The 22,126-nt window shown below is 40.2% G+C and overlaps 2 long non-coding RNA genes across 5 annotated transcripts in view; one reads left to right on the top strand and one right to left on the bottom strand.

Moving 5' to 3' along the window:
• LOC142073009 (uncharacterized) overlaps window positions 1–22,126 on the top strand; it is a 199,459-nt gene that overhangs the window by 118,883 nt on the left and 58,450 nt on the right. The window lies entirely within an intron of this gene.
• LOC142073010 (uncharacterized) overlaps window positions 20,941–22,126 on the bottom strand; it is a 268,636-nt gene continuing 267,450 nt past the window's right edge. Inside the window, exon 3 of the long non-coding RNA XR_012669666.1 lies at window positions 20,941–21,059. This is a non-coding gene — a long non-coding RNA (uncharacterized LOC142073010). The remainder of the gene's footprint in view (window positions 21,060–22,126) is intronic.

The following is a 22,126-nucleotide window of genomic DNA, read 5'->3' as shown; positions in this document are numbered from 1 at the left end:
TACAGGTGCAGTTGTCCTGAACTGTGCTACCTAGTATAAGAAGAGCTTCCACTGATGTTGATACAATGTTGCACTGAAACTGTTAAACAGCTGATCATTCAGGGAACGCTCTTAAGCACAGGATACAGGACATATCATATAGAACTCAATCCTTTAAGAGGCAAACATGGCCAGCAAAGTTGCTGCTGTTCAGAACTAGATGTAACACTCTTCTCTTTGACTTAGCTTCTATAAGCTCTTGGCACACATAATGGACATTCAAGACACATACAAATGTAGTTGCATCTATGGAAATAAAGCAACATTTCTTCTTGATGTGAAAGTCTGTGTAACACTTTCTTTCCTCTGAGCATGTGGGGGAAAATGCTGACCAGAAGAAACAATAGTGAATGTCACTGTATTAAAGAAAAACAGCTCCTGCAGTATCTGTATTCCTTCTGAAAGTTTTTACTTCCCAAACACCAGAATGAAGACTTGGATTTTCCTTAAAATAATTACCTAGACTGACAAGACCTACTCCTAACTGAATGAAAGCAGCTGATGAGATTGAGTTAACAATGAGATGCAGTCTGCTTGGATGATTCCCCACCTGCTTTGGAATCAAAAAGCCAGAAGGGATGGGTTGAGACTAGAAGTTTCTTTGGCACTTCTGTGTGTCCTTTACATATGCTCTCATTGCCGCCTTCCATAAATCTGATTAATTCACTTTTAAATTTGCATTCCAAGCACTATTTAGATTGGACAAATATAATTTGTATGTCACCATCTGTGAAGAAAGATTATTAAACAATAAATCATTGAGAGACAAACAGTGGTGATGCATTGAGTCCAAAAAATAAGTGCTGAGAAGCTAGAAGATTTGTTCAACCCGAGTTTCTTAATTGTTTTAAGGTGCTGACTGTTACTGGAGACAAAGTCTAAGAATGAGAAAACATTTACTGATGCTGAAATATGAATTCTAGCTGTTAAGCTAATTATACAATGAATATCAGACTTTAGTTTCTTACATCCATGCTGTGCAGTTTTAATGCCTTGTTTCAGCTGAGCCATATAAATGTATTTCTGTTTTTATACAGAAATATATGAATGTCTTTCGCTACAGCCTCTAGTTACAAAAGAAATATGCTTGGGTATATTTTTAAATTATACTTCATGGGCCTGATATTTTGCCCATTGAAATCAATGACAAAACTTCTGTTGACTTCAGAGACCCTAGAATAAGACCTCACCTGGATTAAAAGAGTGTTGTTCCAAAGATGCCAATATAACAAGCAGCAGGAGCGTACAGTTTAACCATCCTATCTTTGTTCGGATGGTTGCTTAGAATGATAAATGTGTGGCTAGTGTAATGGAAACTCGAGGGTTTCCAGTTGTTGGAATTCTATATAAATGTTAAACAGCAGACTGTACCATAGGCATGCTAAGAATGTGGCAAAGATGAAATCCTGGTGATTGTGTTAGTGATGCTTTGAACTCCCACAGTATGGTGGTAGTTTAGCTATACTATGGAATACCTAAAAAGAAAAGGCGTACTTGTGGCACCTTAGAGACTAACCAATTTATTTGAAGTGAGCTGTAGCTCACGAAAGCTTATGCTCAAATAAATTGGTTAGTCTCTAAGGTGCCACAAGTACTCCTTTTCTTTTTGCGAATACAGACTAACACGGCTGTTACTCTGAAACTTATGGAATACCTATTACTCTGGCACCACCTGCTGGCTAAGAAGTAGCCTTGGGTATGCTTCTCACTTGGAGCATGCAAGTTCCAAAACAGTATAGTAGACCATGAAAAAAGAGAATTAGGGTTATTCAAAACCACAAAATCATGAGCAAATAGGACAGTTTTCCACCTATGTAAATTACTGTTTATTGTCTTTAAAAAAATCAACATTGCGAAAAACCCCTCCCTATCTCCCCACAGTCTTTTCCCATGAACACATAACATACATATATATTTTTCATACTCTTCAGGAAGTATACATCTGAGCTTCTACATATACTTTCCATACAGATTGGAAATTAACTTCCAATAGATGTCTTTGACAGTTACAGTTAATTAAAATATGGTGTCAAATTGACTCTAATTGAGGTTCAGCCGCTTACTTGAGTAACTAAAGGTTTGTAGGATTGGACTCCTAAGTAGAAAGTTAATTGCTATCCTATTATCTTGCTGTGGCCATCTTGTTAAATACCCATTACATTCCCAAATATTCCTTACAATTTAATGCATCAATATGTCCTGAATTACTCTTTTCATCACTGTGTAAATTTTTGGTTAATTACACAACTAGATGTGTCTGTTCCTCGCCAATCAAAGCTCAATACATGCTCTAATAGCAATCGCTATTTGTTTAATATATACATACATAATAACAAGAGTAACAACAGTGTATTTGCCGGAGAGAGTTAGCTGAAAGTTTCCTATATTAAAGGCATCACTGCGCCTATGTTGAGAATAGTGTGTCTTCCATTGACATAAAGATTGATAGTTTCCTTTACAGAAGAGTCTCTTGGGCAGAAAACACATGGAACTTCTACCATTCTATAAGTTCAATGACAATGATGAAGCACCAGCTAATGTCACGCATACTCACTGGAGTACAGGAGAGGGAGTGAATACTCCAGGATAGACTAGAGCCTGATTTTGTACATCACCAGGGTTTATGCATGTGGAGGACTTTCCAGATCAACGCCCTAGTTACTAGGCTTACTGTCAGTATTGACTATGTTGGAACTCTTATCAATGAATGGCACATGAGAGTAAGTAGCCAAATTTAAATAAAAAGGAATAAATCAAGTGAAAAGAAGAAGGGGGGAAAGTTTTGATAATCAATCCTTATAGCCACCAAAAAAAAAATTACACAGAAAAAAGTCATTAACTTTGGTCCTGATCCTGCAAACACCTACTCATGTGTATGACTTTATGCCCTGTGAGTATTGAAGTCAAAATGGAGATGTGAGTGGGAGAGGGACAGGAAATGTGGCACTGAATCTGGTATCACTGGGGAGGAAGGAAGACACAGTAAGAGATCTGAAATGTAAGCTGGGAGGTGCTGGCAGGACCTTGAGGGCAAGGACTCAGAATGGTAGGCAGTGGGAGCCTTGAGAGGGGAATAAGTAATGCAGAAGATAATCTTTGCAGTAGTATTTTGGAAAGAGTGAGGATAATTGATGTCATGGAGTAGGAGGTAGAGATTGAGTAGGAGGTGGATTATTGAGATGGAAAACGAAAGGCTAGATTTTTCAGGCTGGTGTGGGAAGAAGGAGAGGGAGGAGTTGAAGATTATTCCAAGGTTATGAGTCTAAGGGATAGGTGGCTGGTGTTGTCCACAGTAATGTAGAAGGTCATAGGCAGAGAGACATTGGGAGAGAAAATAAGAAACTTTAACCATGTTGAGCTTGAACTGGCATCAGGCCATCCAAGATGTGTCTGAGAAATGGTCAGATATCAGGTATGGCCAAATTGTGGCTCGTGAGCTGCGTGCAAGTCTTTTAAACTTAAAGTGCAGCTCCCAGAGGGGGCCCCCCCATCATATTACCTCCATTCTCCACCTACAAGACTAGGCAGTGGGGAGCTAGGGGCTTCTGCCCTGTGGCAGGGTGGTGGGATGAGGCGCTATTGCCCTGCAGCAGGGTGGTGGGAGTAGGAGCTTCTGCCCTGTGGCGGAATGGTGGGACTAGGGGCTGTAGCCCAGTGGTGGGGGCATCAGGGAAGAAGCCCCACATCCCGGCAGGTGCCGCCCCGTGGGGCAGGTTGTGTATGTCTTGCAGCTCTCAAACCTCTGAAGATTACTGTAGGTGGCTCGGAGGGTCAGTAAGTTTGGCCACTCTTGTCATATATACTGATTGAGGCAAACAGAAACAGGGTAGATTTCTGAATCTCAGTTGAGGTGCCTTTAGACTAGCAGGGTATGATGGAGAGGCTACTGTGCTGTACATCACAGTATACACAATATGATATTTTAGCTTTTCAGAACTGTGCCAAAAGGTTTAAAAAAGAGAAAAAAAGCAGCTTTTGTTTAACAACTCCCCTGTTAATTTACTGAAAAAAAATTACTTAAAATAAGATGCAATAATATAATGTAGTAATAAATATTAAAAGTACCAGGAAAGATAACATATCTAATAAGTTTATACAGAAACAGGAGCATTCACAAATATCCTCAATATCATCCTCTTTAGGTGGTAAGGGATTTTAGCTTAACTTGAATGACTATGAACTCTCCCCCACCCTTTTCTAGAGCTTGAGACACAGCAATTTTTCTGTCAGACATAATCGGTCTAGGAACATTTAATGTCATCTCTAAAACAAATTGGAGATAGGATAAGGGTATTATCATTAGTCCAAAAACATCTGGATGCTTTTTGGCTAGTCCACTAAGAACTAGTTATGCTGGATGAGATTTTCAAAAACATCTAGAGGATTTGGGTGCCCAGTTCCCATTGAAAGGACAAAATTTGGATTCACAGTTCCCATTAGGAGGCTTTGAAAAATCTCAGCCTCTCTACATTAAACTGTGCTGCGCCATTTGTTTGGACAGCATTCTGGCATACTAAACCAATGTTTAGAGTAGCCAGGCAAATCTTGCTGCTGAAACAGAGAGTAAAGGCAGGCATTCTTTAATAAACAGGTGAGGAGATAAATGTACTTTACCTCCTTATGATTCAGTAAATTCCCCACATGCTAAAAGAATTAGGCTGAATATAACCTTTGCCAGAAATTGATTTAACAAGGTACATATTTTCTGTAAATTGTTTTTTCTCGGCAGCATTTAAAATAAAATTCCATTTTTCAGCTAGTTTGATTCTATTTATCTCTATTCAATCATGTCTATGGGCATTATAACAAACTCATCTACCCAGTAGTTATAGTCTCTTCAGAACAAGCCTTGTCAATTTCTTTTCATCAAAGCAATGACCTGAGTGTAATCTGACATTGGGCTCTGTGCCTTCTCTTAAACACTGTAAACTGCAATTGAGGCCAGATGGAGGTTCTATCAGTCTGGTTTATGGGAACACATCCCTTTTCCTCGAGGGAAACTTGCAAATACTTCACAGGAAGATGGTGGTTGGAGTACAATTAACAGGATTTCTTCTTCTCTGGAGTTGATAAAAGGACTGTAGCTCAGCAGGGAAGATTTAACTTTTCTTAAGATTTTTCTAACCAGTGTAATATGTGGGCATCAGAATTTTGATAAATGGGGAAAAAAGAGACAGAAATGAGGGGAAGGGGAAGAAGAGGCCAAGTTTAAGGTGAGTTTGATATGTAAATTTAAGGTAGATTGGGCAAAAGGGGTTTGATAATGGGGCAGGGCTTAAAGAGTTATATGAATGTTGTTTCTCTATCAAGCAGCTCTCCATTTGAATAATATTAGCAAACCTTTAGCTCTGTACAAACACATAGTAAGAGAGTCTCTTGTTCAATGAGCTTACAATCTAAAGAGACAAAGTGTGGGAGGGGAAACAGAGGCACAAGTAACTTGCCCAAGGTCACACTGCAGGTCATTAGCAGAAATGGCAACAACATCCATGTCTCCTGATTCCCTATTCAGTGTCTGTTCTACTGGACCACATACTGGTCTCCCTTTCTTCCTTCTGCAGTCTTTGTCTCAAAGCATTCAGTTGGAAAATCTATGAACTTTCCCCAGTTTACCTTGCAAAATTAGATTCAGACCACCTGAACCTCTTTGCCTCATAATTGCTCAAACTTCATAGAACCGTAGGACTGGAAGGGACCTCAAAAGGTTTTCTAGTCCATTCTCTAGCACTCAAGGCAGGACTAAGTATTCTAGAGCATCCCTGGTAGGTGTTTGTCTGACCTGCTCCTAAAATCTCCAATGACAGATATTCAACAACCTCCCTAGGCAATTTGTTCCAGTGCTTAACTACCCTGACAAGAAGTTTTTCCATATGTCCAACCTAATATGTGCCTAAACTGGCCTTGCTGCAATTTAAGCCTATTACTATTTGTCTACCCTCAGAGGCTGACAAGAACACTTTTTCTCCCTTCTCCTTGTAACAACTTGAAAACTGTTATCATGTCCCCTCTCAGTCTTCTCTTTTCCAGACTAAACAAACCCATTTTTTCAATCTTTCCTTATAGCTCATGTTTTTTAGACCTTTAATCATTTTTGTTGCTTTTCTCTGGACTTTCTCTGCTTTGTCCATATTTCTCCTGAAATGTGGCACCCAGAACTGGACACAATACTCCAGTTGAAGCCTAATCAGCATGTCATTAGTTCTTGTGTCTTCCTTACAACACTTTCTTTTCTTTTCTTTTCTTTTCTTTTCTTTTCTTTTCTTTTCTTAGTGTTACACTATTGATTCATATTTAGGTTGTGATCCACTATGGCCCCCAGATCCCTTTCTGCAGTACTCCTTCCTAAGCAATCATTTCCCATTTTGTATGTGTGCAATTGATTGTTCCTTCCTGGGTGGAGTATTTTGCATTTGTCCTTACTGAATTTGATCCTGTTTACTTCAGATTATTTCTCCAGTTTGTCCAGATCATTTTGAATTTTATTCCTATCCTCCAAAGCACTTGCAACCCCTCCCAGCTTGGTATCATCTGCAAATTTGATAAGTGTAAACTCTCTATGCCAGCATCTAAATCACTGATGAAGATATTGAACAGAACCAGACCCAGAACTGATCCCTGCAGACCCCACTTGATATGCCCTTCCAGCTTCACTGAGAACCAGTGATAACTACTCTCTGGGAATGATTTTCTAACCAGTTAAGCACCCACCTTATAGTAGCTCCATCTAGATGTGTTTCCCTAGTTTGTTTATGAGAAGGTCACATGAGACAGTATCAAAAGCCTTACTAAACTCAAGATATACCACATCTACTGCTTCCCCCTATCCACAAGGCTTGTTACCCTGTCAAAGAAAGCTATTAGATCGGTTTGACATGATTTGTTCTTGATAAATCCATACTGTTACTTATTACCTTATTATCTTCTAGGTGTTTGCAAACTGATTGCTTAATTATTTGCTCCATTAGCTTTCTGGATACTGAAGTTGAGCTGACTGGTCTGTAATTCCCCGGGTTGTCCTTATTCCCTTTTTTAGAGATTGGCACTATATTTGCCTTTTTCCAGTTCTCTGGAATTTCTCCCATCTTCCATGACTTTTAGAAGATAATCGCTAATGGCTCAGTTATAATAATCTATAATATATATTATATATTATAATATAATATAATAATCTACTCGGTCAGCTCCTTGAATATTCTAGGATGTATTTCATCAGGCTCTGGTGACTTGAAGACATCTAACTTGTCTAAGTAATTCTTAGCCTCTGATCCTACCTCATTTTCACTAGATGTCCAATCACTACTAAATGTTTTGGTGAAAACTGAAACAAAAATGTCATTTAGCACTTCTGCATTTTCACCTTTTCTCTTATTGTTTTCCACCTTCTCATTGAGTAACAGGTTTACCCTTGGTCTTCCTTTTGCTTCTAATGTATTTGTAGAATGTTTTCTTATTACCCTTTATGTCTCTAGCTACTTTAATTTCATTTTGTGCCTTTGCCATCATGCAAAAATATATCGTATATTAAAACTTCACTTCATATTTGGTGATGGAATACTAAAACTGTGTAGATTTTTTCAAATTTGAAACATTTCCTAGAGAGCTTGTAGGTGTATTAAGGGTATTTAAGACAGCTGTTAATTTTATCAGCAATAAACAGCAAGTATCAAATATTTCCCCATGGAGTGCTTTATGCACTGCAGACTGTGGCTATTCATGTATGTTTTCCGAAGTCTTGTGAAGCAAGATTCTTATGAACCCTTTAGAGATTCAAACCCTACTTACCATAATTACATTACTGCACCTCCTTATTACCCAAGAAGCCAGGAGTGGTTTTTAATTTAAATGTTAAGTCACTTTCTGGCTTTCAGAATGATCTGTAATTTGTTTCTTTAGATGAAGCTTAGAAACTAGAGGATGAATAATTAGATGAACACATGAAAATTAAAGGTATAAAGGATCCTCTTATGGAAATTCTCCCCCTGGACTCTTGTAATGCCATTATTTATCTGTGCATGTTTCCTGTTCTTCCTACTGTAGATGTGTATCTTGTTCAAACAGCAGCAGTAACAATGCTTCCTACTGTTTCACACTGCAGAGAGGAACAAAGAGAGGAACTGAATTCCCTGAGTTCAGGCAAGCATGTTCTACCCCCTTTATAAACAACCCCTTCACCTCAAGAGAAGCCCTTATGCGTGAACACTGCACAACTCAGGGGCACTGTGGGATTTACAGGGCATGAATCCAGAAAGGGGCAAGGTTATTATGATCTTTTGGCCTGTATACCTCTCATCTTGGAATAGGGTTGGACCAATGACTTTCCCCATTGCTGAATATTTATCTTGTACAATTGTTTACTTATGTTTCTTCATTAAAATTCCTTTCATTTCTACCAGGTATGTCACTCACTGGTCCTGACAGCATTTTTTTTCCTGTTTCATTCTTGGTAATTTTCTCACAAGCCTCTCAGGTCCAGGCATAGAAACCTGGAACACACATGTTGTGGGTTATTTATTCTGTATATTTTTTGCACCCGGTTCTTTGGCAACACAAATCTATTTTAATAAATGATCGTATAGCATTAATTCGGCTAGAGCTTTCTCAGTGATGGATGGTGGTGTAGACATACACAACAACAGAAAATTACCACCACAGCATTACAGAGTTCTACAGCTTCTCCCTTCAGTAACATACATATGCCATGGGCACCTTCAGATGGCAGTGCACTCTGTCATGTACATGGCTACAGTCTCCTCTCAATAAAATTGGAGCATAACACCAATAAAACATATTTTCCTAAAAACATTTCCTACTCTGCTGATTTTTGCATTCAAGTGTATAATGTGGCCCATCCTTAGCATATTGGAAGTAGATGCCAGCTAGATGTGCTGCTATGCGTACACGTACACACACACGCACACACACACACACACACACAGAAATTCTTCCCCCTTGGCACCAATGGGGGGCAGGATTTCATTTCTGCACTAGTAATCTTTTTATAACTGACCTCGGCACAAAAAGTGGGAGTGTGCTAATAAAGTTTGAGGATGATACAAAGTTGGGAGGTATTGCCAATTTAGAGAAAGACCGGGAAATCATACAGGAAGATTTGGATGACCTTGTAAACTGGAGTAATAGTAATAGGATGAAATTTAATAGTGAGAAGTGTAAGGTCATGCATTTAGGGATTAATAACAAGAATTTTAGTTATAAGCTGGGGACGCATCAATTAGAAGTAATGGAGGAGGAGAAGGACCTTGGAGTATTGGTTGATCATAGTATGACTATGAGCCGCCAATGTGATATGGCCATGAAAAAAGCTAATGCGGTCTTGGGATGCATCAGGCGAGGTATTTCCAGTAGATAAGGAGGTTTTAGTACCGTTATACAAGGTACTGGTGAGACCTCACCTGGAATACTGTGTGCAGTTCTGGTCTCCCATGTTTAAGAAGGATGAATTCAAACTGGAACAGGTACAGAGAAGGGCTACTAGGCTGATCCGAGGAATGAAAAACTTGTCTTATGAAAGGAGATTCAAGGAACTTGGCTTGTTTAGCCTAACTAAAAGAAGGTTGAGGGGAGATATGATTGCTCTCTATAAATATATCAGAGGGATAAATACCGGAGAGAGAGAGGAATTATTTAAGCTCAGTACCAGTGTGGACACAAGAACAAATGGATATAAACTGGTCATTGGGAAGTTTAGACTTGAAATTAGAGGAAGGTTTCTAACCATCAGAGGAGTGAAGTTTTGGAATAGCCTTCCAAGGGGAGCAGTGGGGGCAAAAGACCTATCTGGTTTTAAGATTAATCTCGGTAAATTTATGGAGGAGATGGTATGATGGGATAACATGATTTTGGTAATTAATTGATCTTTAAATATTCATGGTAAATAGGGCCAATGGCCTGTGATGGGATGTTAGATGGCGGGGTGAGGGGGGATCTGAGTTACAACAGAGAATTCTTTCCTGGGTATCTGGCTAGTGAATCTTGCCCATATGCTCAGGGTTTAGTTGATCGCCATATTTGGGGTCGGGAAGGAATTTTCCTCCAGGGCAGATGGGAAGAGGCCCTGGAGGTTTTTTGCCTTCCTCTGTAGCATGGGTCACTTGCTGGAGGATTCTCTGTTCCTTGAAGTCTTTAAACCACGATTTGAGGACTTCAGTAGCTCAGACATAGGTGATAGGTTTTTGGCAGGAGTGGGTGGGTGAGATTCTGTGGCCTGTGTTATGCAGGAGGTCGGACTAGATGATCATAATGGTCCCTTCTGACCTTAGTATCTATGAATGTTATTAAACCACTCTCTCCCATTGCACTCTGCCAGCGCAGTATGCTATTAGTGCTGACCTGGGAAGCTCAGGATGCAGAATCTGGTTTCTGAATTTGTTTTTTAAAAGGGATTCTTCCTTCTAATTGTTGCCATTGCCATGCATAATGGCCCAATTGTTTTTCGTTGTTGTTGTTGCTGTTTTTTTTTCTTTAAGTTATTGTCAGTGTGGAGAAAAAAAGTTTGGTGTCTCTTTGGCATACATTAACTCAGTTATTGATCGTTTATTAAGAAGTTTTTACCTGGGGAGAGGGGGAAAAAGCCTGTGAAAAGTAGCCAGCTGTTTACAGTATGCTACTGCCTTCAGCCAACATGTAACACTATTATCTAAAGCCATTTTTAAAGGACACTGTCAAGCATCAGACATCTATGATAGCTTTCCCAAGATCCTTCCTCTTGCATATCTTCTCTGTAAGGACAATAATTAAGGTTACTATCAGTAGATACTTTTAACAAACTAATAAACAAAACCCTGATCCATGAGTACTATGGGTTTGATTTTAAGAAGAACTCAGCACTCACAACTGGGATCATATTTTCAAAAGCACTAAGTGGTCATATTCTCAAATGACCTTTTTGTATATCTGGCCATATGGCAGGGCTGGAGCGGGAGGACTAATAGCAGATATAAGTCCAGTCACAATTGTGAGCCTCAGTCGATTATGGCTTAATCTAAAGCCTGCTGAAGTCAATAGAAGTTATTCCACTTACTTCATTGAGTTTTGGATTAGGCCCTGCTCACACAAGTGAAGGACAAAACTCTCACTTACTTCCATGGAAGGAGCATTTGTCCCTTAATAGTTTATATCATAGGCTCCAGAGATCATGCTGAAGATCATAGTTTCTATGAACTAAAGAAGAAGTTATTTCAGTTCCTTATTTCATTTTAAACGGAAGGATATCAATATCAGTGTGCAATATGTATTAATTTAAATGTTGCAAGTTGATTTTTGCATCAATAACAATTATACATTAAGCCTTTAAGAGCTCATTCCTATAGTGTAGAAAATCAATATTATGCTTTAATGTAGTATGGTACAGGTCATAATCTCATTAATTATTTTAATTCCATCTGGAGAGCTTCAACTTTACAGAAATAAAGGCAAAAATCTGGCTCTTACAACTGGAGTTTACACCCTAGTAAACATAATTTACTCTCATTTCAACACAATCATTAGCACAAATTAACTTTAATGCACTGCAGCATTAGACATATTAACAGCACAGTGCAGAACACTGTTAACTCCTTGAATGCCATGCTCACCTAAAGGCCTTATCCAAATCCCTTTGGAGTCAATGGGAATCTTTCCATTGACTTCAAAGTACTTTGGATTAGGCCATAAATGGGCTAGTAAAGTGTTCATTCTTTCTAGGTGGGAACTCTTCCTCCTAGCAGACTTTTCAAAATATGGGCTAATGGCATTTTCAATTTTCTATTTCTCATTCCCGTTTAGGCCTCTAAACTGGAAGAAAGTAACTTGAGAAAGTGTCATATATTAGATACTGGTATTATATGGATAAGATTTTCAAAGCCAGCAAAGGGTTTCAAATGCACAGTTCTCATTAATTGCATGGTGTCATTGAAAATGCAGCCATAATGTGGGGGCAGGAGGAATTTGTATTCCTCTACCATATAGAGTGGTGGCGATGTTTCTGAAACTTGCAAACAGATATATGTGCACAGAAGAGTAAAAGTCATAGCAGATCTTTACAAGTGGAAGTTATTTGTTATTTAGACCAGCTACATACCACACACCTGTACTTTGAATGTAAAATGAAAAGACAAGGAAGAGTTTAATTATTCTCAACCGATATTATGCTTGCATTTGCATAAGAAATCAATAAGGATACTTTATTATTAATTTATATTGAGCCTTTTGCAAATCTCAAAGCACTTTGCAGAATTAACTATATATTGTACAAAGAGGGATCACTTCCTGTCACTGCCCCTACAAAATGTAGGCACCTCTGATGAACATAGATTCAGGATGAAGTTGCATGACAATATGAAATATCTGGATCTGTGCTAAACTATTAATAAATAATACTTTTTGTACATGGCATCTTCTCCACTATGTTTCAAATACAGTGGCATGGAAGGAAAAGGATCTTCAGCTGTATCAGACCCTGTTTTCAGTTGCTTATAACATTATAAAATTTTAACTGTTTAAGCTGAAATTTTCCATACTGGGAGTCTGCCTCAGGCTGAATCCTTTTGGAATGTTTCAGCTAAAATGGTCCAGCTTTTTCTCAGAACAAGATTAGGGAAAGAAAAATTGGGCAGTGTGTGGTGAATTAAGCAGGGAATGGCAAGAAGGGAAAGGACAGTCTCATGGTTCAGACAGTTGAATGCTGTCTTGATCAATTGGTTTCTATCCCTGCCCCTGCCACAGAGTTCCTTTATGATAGTGGACAAGATTCATGTAAACCAGCGTTTTCACTGGTGGCCACTGTGTGTTCTTCATTTTCTCTGTACCCAGCTTAACACCTCTGGGGTCTGATTTGCAGAAGCGCTGTGCACTCACAGTGCAACTGAAGTCAACAGGAACTTTTCTTTGAACATACATAGTGCCATGAAATGCTAAGTACTCTGAAAAATCAGGTCCTAGGTGTCTCAGAGTGAGCACCCACAATTAGTTGACACCTTTGATAGTTTTTACCTTTAATGTCTGTGCCTCTGTTCTCCATGTGTAAAACAGGGATAATACTACCTCACTGGACAGGGATGTTGTGGAGATGAAGTCATTAACATTTATAAAGGACTGAGTCCCAGATCATCAAGCGTATTTAAGTGCCATAGATACTATGATGAGACACCCATAGAAAAGTCCATGAGGCAATTAATAATTCTGTATTCCATGTAGGATTTGGATGGTATACAGTATATATAGCATAGAGCCACACATTGTACAATGGGGATAAAACACAATATTGAATAGCTACTCATTAAGTGAGCACTATCTATACTGTGCGGTGAATGAGGCAATCCTGTGGAAAAAGTAGTGCTTGATCATATAATTAAGGATTGTATCATAATGCATATGCACAAGAGGGATAATTAATATTGCACAGACAACCTTAATTCTGGCATTTCCTAAAATCTGAGTGCTTGACTTTGCAACCTTAACATTCTTTTTTTTAAATGTTATGTGGCATTTATACTGCTGCAGCTTCACCAACTTTCATGGAGTTACTCCTTTACATTGATAGAACTGAGTGTAGAATCCAGCCCATAACCTTGAATTTGCGTCCTATTCTCTGATTTTCCATTTGAGCCCAATTATAACTAATTGCTAATGTTTGAGGTGTTCCTTCCAAGACAAGATGGAGCATGCTGTCTTGATAGGAGAAGTGCTGACTCAATTTTTTACAACCCTTATAAAAGTTGAAAGTGTATGTGTGGGGGAAATCTCAGCTTTATATTGTGCACAGCTTTGTATTGATGATATTGTCCACATTCATGGGTTTTATCTACATTTAACTGCCTCTGCTGCACACTCAGTGAAATATCGGAACAGCCACTTTAATGACTAATGGCAAGAAAGGGGGGTTCCTAATAAATATCTGGAAATTCCTTGGACTCTTTGTCAAGTGGATATAGAAACGCTATTAGTGCACTCTCTCTCTCTATTGGAACAAGGGATTGAGAGAATTTCCACTACCACCCACCTATTCTATAGCTCTGCACATACCTTGGGTTGCCCGGTAGGGGGTTTCTTTTCCCTATCTCCTCCCTCGTGTCTGTGATTTGCAGGATCATTTGCTAAACATTACAACACATTTTTTAACTCAAGCTGCAAAGCTGAGATTTTTGTGTTGCTTCTTTAGTAGTTTAACCTCCCCTCTCCCCAGAAAACAAAGGCAGAATAAGTTTTGTTTGAAATGTGGTTCATCCATATTTGGATCTGTTCGGCAATGCTCACACTTACAGTGAACCATCACATTGCTTCAACTCATTGTCACCTGGTTGAGAACACGTTCCTGACTTAAAAAAAAAAGGAGTACTTGTGGCACCTTAGAGACTAACCAATTTATTTGAGCATGAGCTTTCGTGAGCTACAGCTCACTTCATCAGATGTTTACCATGGAAACTGCAGCAGACTTTATATACACACAGAAATCATGAAACAATACCTCCTCCCACCCCACTGTCCTGCTGGTAATAGCTTATCTAAAGTGATCAACAGGTGGGCCATTTCCAGCACAAATCCAGGTTTTCTCACCCTCCACCCCCCCACACAAATTCACTCTCCTGCTGGTGCTAGCCCATCCAAAGTGACAACTCTTTACATAATCAAGTCAGGCTATTTCCTGCATAGATCAAGGTTTTCTCACATCCCCCCCACCCCCATACACACACAAACTCACTCTCCTGCTGGTAATAGCTCATCTAAACTGACCACTCTCCAGGTTTAAATCCAAGTTAAACCAGAACATCTGGGGGGGGGGGGGTAGGAAAAAACAAGAGGAAACAGGCTACCTTGCATAATGACTTAGCCACTCCCAGTCTCTATTTAAGCCTAAATTAATAGTATCCAATTTGCAAATGAATTCCAATTCAGCAGTTTCTCGCTGGAGTCTGGATTTGAAGTTTTTTTGTTTTAAGATAGCGACCTTCATGTCTGTGATTGCGTGACCAGAGAGATTGAAGTGTTCTCCGACTGGTTTATGAATGTTAGAATTCTTGACATCTGATTTGTGTCCATTTATTCTTTTACGTAGAGACTGTCCAGTTTGACCAATGTACATGGCAGAGGGGCATTGCTGGCACATGATGGCATATATCACATTGGTGGATGTGCAGGTGAACGAGCCTCTGATAGTGTGGCTGATGTTATTAGGCCCTGTGATGGTGTCCCCTGAATAGATATGTGGGCACAATTGGCAACGGGCTTTGTTGCAAGGATAAGTTCCTGGGTTAGTGGTTCTGTTGTGTGGTATGTGGTTGTTGGTGAGTATTTGCTTCAGGTTGCGGGGCTGTCTGTAGGCAAGGACTGGCCTGTCTCCCAAGACTTGTGAGAGTGTTGGGTCATCCTTTAGGATAGGTTGTAGATCCTTAATAATGCGTTGGAGGGGTTTTAGTTGGGGGCTGAAGGTGACCGCTAGTGGCGTTCTGTTATTTTCTTTGTTAGGCCTGTCCTGTAGTAGGTAACTTCTGGGAACTCTTCTGGCTCTATCAATCTGTTTCTTTACTTCTGCAGGTGGGTATTGTAGTTGTAAGAAAGCTTGACAGAGATCTTGTAGGTGTTTGTCTCTGTCTGAGGGGTTGGAGCAAATGCGGTTGTATCGCAGAGCTTGGCTGTAGACGATGGATCGTGTGGTGTGGTCAGGGTGAAAGCTGGAGGCATGCAGGTAGGAATAGCGGTCAGTAGGTTTCCGGTATAGGGTGGTGTTTATGTGGCCATTGTTTATTAGCACTGTAGTGTCCAGGAAGTGGATCTCTTGTGTGGACTGGACCAGGCTGAGGTTGGTGGTGGGATGGAAATTGTTGAAATCATGGTGGAATTCCTCAAGGGCTTCTTTTCCATGGGTCCAGATGATGAAGATGTCATCAATATAGCGCAAGTAGAGTAGGGGCTTTAGGGGACGAGAGCTGAGGAAGCGTTGTTCTAAATCAGCCATAAAAATGTTGGCATACTGTGGGGCCATGCGGGTACCCATAGCAGTGCCGCTGATCTGAAGGTATACATTGTCCCCAAATGTGAAATAGTTATGGGTAAGGACAAAGTCACAAAGTTCAGCCACCAGGTTAGCCGTGACATTATCGGGGATAGTGTTCTTGACGGCTTGTAGTCCATCTTTGTGTGGAATGTTGGTGTAGAGGGCTTCTACATCCATAGTAGCCAGGATGGTGTTATCAGGAAGATCACCGATGGATTGAAGTTTCCTCAGGAAGTCAGTGGTGTCTCGAAGGTAGCTGGGAGTGCTGGTAGCGTAGGGCCTGAGGAGGGAGTCTACATAGCCAGACAATCCTGCTGTCAGGGTGCCAATGCCTGAGATGATGGGGCGCCCAGGATTTCCAGGTTTATGGATCTTGGGTAGTAGATAGAATATCCCAGGTCGGGGTTCCAGGGGTGTGTCTGTGCGGATTTGATCTTGTGCTTTTTCAGGAAGTTTCTTGAGCAAATGCTGTAGTTGCTTTTGGTAACTCTCAGTGGGATCATAGGGTAATGGCTTGTAGAAACTCGTGTTGGAGAGCTGCCGAGCAGCCTCTTGTTCATATTCCGACCTATTCATGATGACAACAGCACCTCCTTTGTCAGCCTTTTTGATTATGATGTCAGAGTTGTTTCTGAGGCTGTGGATGGCATTGCGTTCCGCATGGCTGAGGTTATGGGGCAAGTGATGCTGCTTTTCCACAATTTCAGCCCGTGCACGTCGGCGGAAGCACTCTATGTAGAAGTCCAGTCTGCTGTTTCGACCTTCAGGAGGAGTCCATCTAGAATCCCTCTTTCTGTAGTGTTGGCAGGGAGACCTCTGTGGATTAGTATGTTGTTCAGAGGTATTTTGGAAATATTCCTTGAGACGGAGACGTCGAAAATAGGATTCTAGGTCACCACAGAACTGTATCATGTTCGTGGGGGTGGAGGGGCAGAAGGAGAGGCCCCGAGATAGAACAGCTGCTTCTGCTGGGCTGAGAGTATAGTTGGATAGGTTAACAATATTGCTAGGTGGGGTGAGGGAACCATTGCTGTGGCCCCTTGTAGCATGTAGTAGTTTAGAAAGTTTAGTGTCTTTTTTCTTTTGTAGAGAAGCAAAGTGTGCGTTGTAAATGGCTTGTCTAGTTTTAGTAAAATCCAGCCACGAGGAAGTTTGTGTGGAAGGTTGGTTCTTTATGAGAGTATCCATTTTTGAGAGCTCATTCTTAATCTTTCCCTGTTTGCTGTAGAGGATCTTGATCAGGTGATTCCGCAGTTTCTTTGAGAGCGTGAGGCACGAGCTGTCAGCATAGTCTGTGTGGTATGTAGATTGTAATGGATTTTTGACCTTCAGTCCTTTTGGTACGATGTCCATCTGTTTGCATTTGGAAAGGAAGATGATGTCTGTCTGTATCTGTACAAGTTTCTTCATGCAGTTGATAGATTTCCACTCCATACGGCTAAATGCAGTGCCTACCAGCAGGAGAGTGAGTTTGTGTGTGTATGGGGGTGGGGGGGATGTGAGAAAACCTTGATCTATGCAGGAAATAGCCTGACTTGATTATGTAAAGAGTTGTCACTTTGGATGGGCTAGCACCAGCAGGAGAGTGAATTTGTGTGGGGGGGTGGAGGGTGAGAAAACCTGGATTTGTGCTGGAAATGGCCCACCTGTTGATCACTTTAGATAAGCTATTACCAGCAGGACAGTGGGGTGGGAGGAGGTATTGTTTCATGATTTCTGTGTGTATATAAAGTCTGCTGCAGTTTCCATGGTAAACATCTGATGAAGTGAGCTGTAGCTCACGAAAGCTCATGCTCAAATAAATTGGTTAGTCTCTAAGGTGCCACAAGTACTCCTTTTCTTTTTGCGAATACAGACTAACACGACTGGTTCCTGACTTAGGGTATTTCTATTCCTCCAGTCATATTGACTCCTCTACTCTTACTAATTTCTCCTTTCCTGGAAATTCATCACCTTATCACTCCCATGCCCCCCAGAATAAATAAAAATAAAACTATCGCCAACAAAATTTGCAAATCTGTCCCCACTTTTCACCGGATTCATTTTCTTGGATGTTCTATCCCTGTTCCCAATCCACCAGCCATTTGTGTCTGTTACACTGAAAGCCCTCCAGAGCAGGAATTGCCTCTTCATATCTGTTTGTATTTCACTCACCACAATGGAGTTCTGGTCCCAGTGGAGGGTTGCAGCCTCCATAATATCAGTTCTTTTTGATAGAAGAATAGAGGTGTTCAGTACTTTCTGTCCACATATTGCTTTGAAAACTTTTACTAGAATGTGAAGGACACCCATTCATGTATATTATTTGCATCACCTGCTTAATAAGAAAGTTATATTGCATTCTAGATGTCAGACCGTACAGCACAATGCAAAATATTGGGTATAGAAATAGAAAAAAATCCAGGAAAATAAAACTGATTAAACTCTTATGTCTATCCTACATGGTGGCAATATTTAATGAATAAAAATCAGCAGGACTTGCTGTTAAAAATGTATTCAAAACTATATCTAGAAGAACTAGCTACATATCACAGTGCTTCATAGCAGAACAGAGCAGAGATTAATAAGGCATTTCCAACTATATTTTTTAATATTGGAATAAAAAAAAATCAAAACAACGTTTAAGAAAATTCATTTAAATATTAACTGTTTTCTTTCACTCTTGAATGGGAGACTGGTGGAGGAGTGTCTGAATTACAGCCTGACCTTTGTCACCCAACTAATTAGAATCACGTCCACCCACAGCAATGTAGTATAAAAAACCTGTAGTAAATTAGACCCAGCTAATGAAAAGTGTCTCATTTCATTTCACAGTGCAACAGCTACATGAGTAATTAATATATATTATAACACATAATAAACGTAGGTTAAAATTCATTTTTTGGTTTGAGGCTTAATACGAGGTCTAATGACTGCAGTGTATGATAATTCACCTAGTTTGGGTAAGTAGAATTTAATGTTATCAATTTTATAAATAATTACACACAGGTTCCTAGTTCATAATTGCTTAATAAACAATGTGACAAATATATGCACAGGATCTTCATCAACTCTTCGCTGTGCTTTTAATTAACTGTTGATGGATCTTGCATTTCAAGTTAAAGCTTCCATTTCCACACTAGGGATAGAAGTGTGGTTTGGTGAGGTCTCCACTGCAGTGTTGTCATAATAAATAAAGGTCTTCTGAGGCTTGAAGACTGAGTGTAGTAGAGATGAATTGACCTGGTCCCAATGAAGTAAACAGGACTATTCTGTCTAATAAAGTTAAGCATGTGCATAAGTGTTTGCTGGATCAGAGCTTTAGAGAAGTCAGGATATTTTAGGACAAGGGTGGTGCAACAGTTATGTTACTATCAGTCCACCAACTATATCCTCCTACCTCTAGATATACATTTACAAGACAGGACACTTTGTGGAAAATATCGCTCAATCCCATAATCTTGTAGGACTTTCTTTAGGCTCAAAATTACCTTCCTCCGTCATGAGGTGAATTCTCTGAGCAACAATTATAGCATTCAGTTCTGCAAATCCTTACATGCACACACTTATCTTTACACACTGAATAATCTCCCTGAAATCATTATCACAGTGATAATCCTAATCACAGTGAAATCATAATCACAGTGCACCAAATTAAGGGCAAGCATAAGTATTTGTGTGATTGAGGCTTCAGTTTTTGACTAGGGAGGGAGAAAAGGTAATTGTGGCCCAAACCACAGCTCATGGACAGTAGAGGAAAGAAGGTTGTGCTTCTGGCATTGAGGATTCTCTTACTAGTGATGAGGCACAGATTGGTCAGTGTTTTGGATCCAGATTAAGGACTCAGCACCCACTGACTTCAGTGAGACTTGATGGTGTTCAGCACCTTGCAGGATCAAGCCAACAGTGTGCCCATGGTTTATGAGCTAGAGGCAGTACATGGTGCCAGGAGGAAGTAAGCAAATAGAATTAAACTAAATTAAAATGTGGAACTTTGACTATTCCACCCCCACCTCCATGCCAAGTGACCTGACCAAAAAGGATGAGTCTACCATTTTAAAAGATATTTTTGGTATTTACATGTTTTGTTCTGTTCTGTTCTCCTTCCTTGGGTGTTCTGCCTTCCCTAGCTTGATGCAATTCTTTTAACAGGTTTCTCACAAAAGCTTCATGGGCAAAACTCTCAAAAGATTCTTACTGCGTGCCTCAATTTTGGGGTTCTCAACCTGAAGCCTGATTTTCAGAGATGCTGAGCAGTCACATCCCCATTTGAAGTCAACTTGAGCTGCATTTCCTCAGCATCAGGCCCCAAGGGTTTCAAGTTGGGCTCCCAGAAATGGAGACACCCATAATTACCAGTCACCTATGCAAATGGTGCTTCATGTCAGGGAAGATGGGTGCTCTCCAAGGTTGGAAAGCCAAACAAAAAAAAAATCCAAAATATCTTGATTAGGACATCTAGCTACCCATTCATCTGCACGACCGCTGTTGCTTCTCTGTCCCTCCCCCTGCTTGTATCTGGTTTAACTAAAATAGGAAATAACATAGAACTTCTGTTTGCACTGCCCTAGTCTTTGTGCACTGGGTAAGAACAAATTTTTTATTTCATACATCATTTACAACTTGCTGCAGTTATTCCACAATGTCAGTCTACATCCTGTGTCCTAAAGACATAGGGCTGGATTCTGAGCTGGTGTAAATCAACATGACTCCATTGAAGTAATCGGAGCTGCACTGATTTACAGCAGCTAAGGATCTGGCCAAAAGTCAGTAAGAATGAGAAATGTTTTCCCATTCCCCCCCACCCTCTTTATATTCTTAAGGGCTGCTGCATAGACCCAATGAGCATTGATTCTATTCCACTGTACAATGCCAAGCTACCTGAGCTATTGGATACAAACATACAGCTGTGCCAATGCTAACCTCATCTAGAAGCTGAATTCTTTTCATATGTTGTCTGTGTTCTTCTGTACCTCACTGAGATCTTGTCTCCCCAGTCTGTTGCTGTGGAATGGTAATCTCATAATAAGCTCCATCTCTATACATGTCAAACCTAATGGGAAAAGAAAAAGAAAACATTAAAAAGTTAACTACCATTTCTGTGGTTCCTGCTCTGAGAAGTACTTTTTCAAAATGGCGTGTGCCTGCTTTATTGGCATGACTTTCAGTGACCTCAGTGGGGAGGCACGTGTTTAAGTCTCACACACGCTGGTTTGAAAACTTTCCCCTTAGCATATTAGAATCTCAGCAGGTTATTTCTTTGATTGGTGACCGGGAGGCTACCATTATTTCTGCTACTGCTGTTCTCATAGCTGGGACACCAATAACACAAGAACAAACTGGGAGAAAAAAATCAGTTACACTTTGGTTAGAAAATACTAAATATCTTTGTATGAATTTGTAATTCACTTATAGGTACAGGACACTTTTATCCAGGAGTATCTGGAGATCCTGGGTCTGATTTTGAAAGATAATCTCTAATTTTCTGGGCACAGCTTTACAGCAACAACTAACTGTACCCACAAAATTGCAGGGGAAAATGTTATCTACATAAAAGAGATGGGGCAAGAGATGTGAATATTTTCTTCTCCTTTTCCTTTCCTCTCGTATTCCCATGCCTTAGTGGCATGATCTTACAATGTCAAAAGTAGTCAGTTGGGCACTACAGCAGGAGTCTTGTCATGTGGCTCCACCTGTCCCTGGAATCCTTGTTTCCAAGTATCTTTCTTCTATCCGTTCTTCTGTGGATTCTGTCCCACTTAGTCTGGCCAACTCTTACCCATTCATCACTGCTTGGTTCCAACCCTCAACCACTAATCTAACCTTTAGTTGTATTCCTTGTCTGGGACTACCGGACCATCTAGTCTGAGCTGTATATGACAGGCCAGAAACACCACCCAGCACCCACAAACTATAAGCAAACAGTTGAAATTAGATCAAAGCATTACAGCCAACAGGAGACTAGACTATTATGTGCCACAGGCAGAGAATAGGAGGGATTGAGGTACACAAATGCTTGGGACTCTGCAATGTAAGGGAAATGAGCTAGTCCATTAGCTAATCTCCTTTTCCCAACCACAGTCACCCTTTGACCCATTTCCTGCACTGCCATAAAAGCTC

This window comes from Caretta caretta, chromosome 8, assembly GCF_965140235.1.
Source record: "Caretta caretta isolate rCarCar2 chromosome 8, rCarCar1.hap1, whole genome shotgun sequence".
In the NCBI taxonomy this organism is placed as follows: Eukaryota; Metazoa; Chordata; order Testudines; family Cheloniidae; genus Caretta; species Caretta caretta.
This window is presented reverse-complemented; position numbering and strand designations above follow the sequence as displayed.